Below are 3,772 nucleotides of genomic sequence, written 5' to 3'. Positions count from 1 at the left end.
CGTGTGTTTGTTTCATTCTGTGTTATATACATGTTTTTTTGTTTCTTCAGAACGAAGGCGGCCAGCTGCAGAGGATCAGCGTCTCCCTGTGTTGTGGTGGTTGTGTTCTTCTCCTGAATGCTGTGCTGTGGTGTGAGTGTGCACGTATGATTGCTGTGTCCTTCCTGTTTAGGAGGGCCAGTACCCAGTTCTGAAGTGGTACAATCCATGTGTCATTAGTGTGAATTTTATCTTGTTTCTTTGATTTGTTGGTGTTTTTGTGTTAAATAAAGTTGGATATTTTTATTGTTTTCAAATAAAGTTTTCTATTGCTTTTACTTAACTTGTCTTATACATGACTCAGCCGTAAACAAACCTGTGAGCCTTGCTCTAATGTGAAGGGCGTTTCCCTGGAAAGCGGCCCCAGGGTCTGCAACTAGGAAGCAGCCTACCTTATTCTATAGTCTGTTTATCCATGCTAATGTGTGTGTGAAGGTTAAGAAGAATTTAATCAACATTTTAGTACCCCTCCAGCTATAACTGCCACAGAGAAGGGTGTGAGACATTCCCACTCATATATCCTATATAGCCCTAAACCTAACAATTTCTCAATATAAAACACACAACAGGCAGATAAAAGTAAAGTCACAATAACTGATCCAAAAATAAGTCTTCCGATGCCAGACGATTGCTTTAAGGAACAAACCCAAAACTGATCACCGTCTCCATCCACCGTAACGCTCCAATCTTACACACCTTTACAAATCACCATCTGAAGAAGCATTACGTCAATTTCATCATTAAAAAGCCATTGGCTCTCGTGACCGATTGCCGCATGCTAATATTCGGATAAATTTTTGAGTTGGATGAGGCTGTGTTCACGGAGCGGAAAGATTATCACTCTGTTCCTCACAAAATGTTATTGTAGGACTACAGAGATCAATATACAACCCAAATTCCGGAAAAGTTGGGACGTTTTTTTAAATTTGAATAAAATGAAAACTAAAAGACTTTCAAATCACGTGAGCCAGTATTTTATTCTCAATAGAACATAGATAACATAACAAATGTTTACATGGAGAATTTTTTTAATTTTATGCACAAAATAAGCTCATTTCAAATTTGATGCTTGCTACAGGTCTCAAAAAAGTTGGGACAGGGGCATGTTTACCATGGTATAGCATCTCCTCTTCTTTTCAAAACAGTTTGAAGACGTCTGGGCATCGAGGTTATGAGTGTCTGGAGTTTTGGTGTTTTTGGTCCCATTCTTGCCTTATATAGGTTTCCAGCTGTTGAACAGTTTGTGGTCGTCTTTGACGTATTGTTCGTTTAACGATGTGCCAAATGTTCTCTATAGGTGAAAGATCAGGCCAATTCAGCATTGTGTTTGTGTTTACCGACAGTGGTTTCTGGAAGTATTCTTGGGCCCATTTAGTAATGTCATTGACACAATCATGCCGATGAGTAATGCAGTGTCGACTGAGGGCCCAAAGACCACGGGCATCTAATAAAGGTCTTCGGCCTTGTCCCTTACACACAGAGATTTCTCCAGTTTCTCTGAATCTTTTGATGATGTTATGGACTGTAGATGATGAGATTTGCAAAGCCTTTGCAATTTGACGTTGAGGAACATTGTTTTTAAATGATTCCACAATCTTTTTTATGCACTCTTTCACAGATTGGAGAGCCTCTGCCCATCTTTACTTCTGAGAGACTCTGCCTCTCTAATATAGCTATTCATGTTCATTATCAAGGCCTTTTTCAGCGCAAGCGCCGATCTGAACGATGTCTAACATGCCGTCTTTCTGTCCAAAAGCTGGTATAAGCATGACTGCCCGGTCTTCCGCAAGGTGATGCCATCGGTCAGTGTTGATGTTAAAGACATTCATGTCCAGCTTGACGACATCCTTAAAGCGGAGTTTGGGTCGGCCACAAGGGCGGAGTCCCACAGCTAACTTCCCATGGAAGATGGACTTTGGGAGACGTTCATCTGGCATACAACGTACATGGCCGATCCATCTGAGACGCCTCCTCCGGAACGCGGTGTACATGTCACTGCTGTTAGTGAGCTTCAGCACGGTGGTGTTCGGGACCCGATCAAGGACAAGGATCTGTCGAGGTCAAGGTCAAGGATCTGTCGTAGGCAACGGAAGTGAAAAGCATTAAGCTTGTGCTCCTGCCGCCGGTATGTAGGCCACGTTTCGCTTCCATATAGCAGGACGGAGCGCACACAGGACTCATATATGCGCACCTTTACTTTGAGAGAAAGGTGGCTGTTGTTCCAGACGCGAGACTGAAGCCGCCCAAAGGTTGTTGAGGCACGACCGATCCAGGTATTCAGTTCTGACAGATTTTACAGACCTGATATCAATTAACTTAATTGCTAGATGTTCTCCCAGCTGAATCCTTTTAAAAAAAATGCTTTTTCAGCCATTTATTGCCCCAGTGTCAGCTTTTTTGTGACCTGTAGCAGGCATCAAATTTGAAATGAGCTAATTTAGTGGATAAAAGTGTAAAATGTCTCTGTTTAAACATTTATGTTATCTATGTTTTATTGTGAATAAAATGTTGGCTCATTAGTCCAGTCATTTTATGAAAAAAGGTTGAGCAAATTGCAACAGAATCAAACTTAACTGATTTTGTATCCTCAATATGTCCTGAGTAAGGAAAAAAAATCCCAGAAGAATCCCATTAGGGGAAAGTTTCGAAAAGACCCAAATATATTGTGGTACCTGCCATGCAGTATACCTTATTTCAAGTTTGACTACGCCACCCCCTGATGATGGGCAGGGGGAACCCCAACTCTTCCCGTGACTGTAGTGTGGCTAATACATTTATCCCCGCAAAGGGACAGTCAACAAGAGAAAGAAATGTAAATGTATTCCAAAATTTATTACATTAGTACAAAAAGACGTAGAAAAGTTATTTAAAACGAATCTTAAAAAATACTGTGGTAAATGACTGGTGGATTTTCCTCAATATAGGAAGGTCGGATCAGCCAATGCAAAACCCCTGCTCAGGAGGCCCCTGGAGAGACAGAAACAGGAGACAGCAACCCAACACCAGTCGAAGCATGCAACACAACAAGCACTACACACTTAAGATCTTTATATACCACTACAAAATATCACACCGTGTTGTAGTTATAAGTACACACCAATACAGTGTCTCTCCCAGTATGATCCCCTGAAGAGAAGGGGCAAAGCATCAGTGTGGATCCGGCCTTGTACAAGGATAACCTACGCAGAAGACATAGTTAGAGAGGAGAATCACCAGCATAAATGGCAACACTTAGTCAGAATAAGAAATACTATGAATGTAGCACATGAGTGGCAAAATTATGGATAACCAAACAAAACAAAAAAATCAAACAACAGGAAACAGTAAAGAAATGCCTATTAATTACAGGAAAACAGTGGCTGGCCTGGTCCCTTTACAAAAGAAACCAAGCATGTTAGTTAACAACCTCATTAAACAGCATAACAGTCAGTTAAAACATAACTAGAAAATATAAGCCTACTTTTCAGTATGATCAACTGTCCCACAGCGCATTAACACATGCAGAGAAAAGGTGAACGTTCCTTTGCTACAGACAGAGAAAGTCGTTAAAACATGTTTCAATGCAGTTATAAAACATTCAATAGAAATTGTACATATTAAGGCATTTACCAGTGCAGTTCAGCAGCTCGAGACACACTGGGGTGATTACATAAATGTTAAAACTCCATTCAGCAGCCTGTGTCCTCCGTGAAGAGTAGACACGCGCTTCTAGAATTACCCTAATCAAATGAAA

General features: G+C 41.0%; 1 long non-coding RNA gene across 1 annotated transcript; it reads right to left on the bottom strand.

The window, feature by feature from the left end:
- Positions 1 to 2,856: 2,856 nt before the first annotated feature.
- Positions 2,857 to 3,566, bottom strand: LOC309496602. The gene is made up of 2 exons (XR_014205183.1): positions 3,500 to 3,566; positions 2,857 to 3,218 (listed from the first exon to the last, which is right to left on the bottom strand). It is a non-coding gene; the product is annotated as an uncharacterized lncRNA (long non-coding RNA).
- Positions 3,567 to 3,772: the final 206 nt, after the last annotated feature.

Source organism: Leuciscus leuciscus (genome assembly GCF_965113295.1).
Source record: "Leuciscus leuciscus genome assembly, chromosome: 4".
Classification (NCBI taxonomy): Eukaryota; Metazoa; Chordata; class Actinopteri; order Cypriniformes; family Leuciscidae; genus Leuciscus; species Leuciscus leuciscus.
Note: the sequence above shows the minus strand (reverse complement) of the source record. Positions and strands in the feature narration are given on the sequence as shown.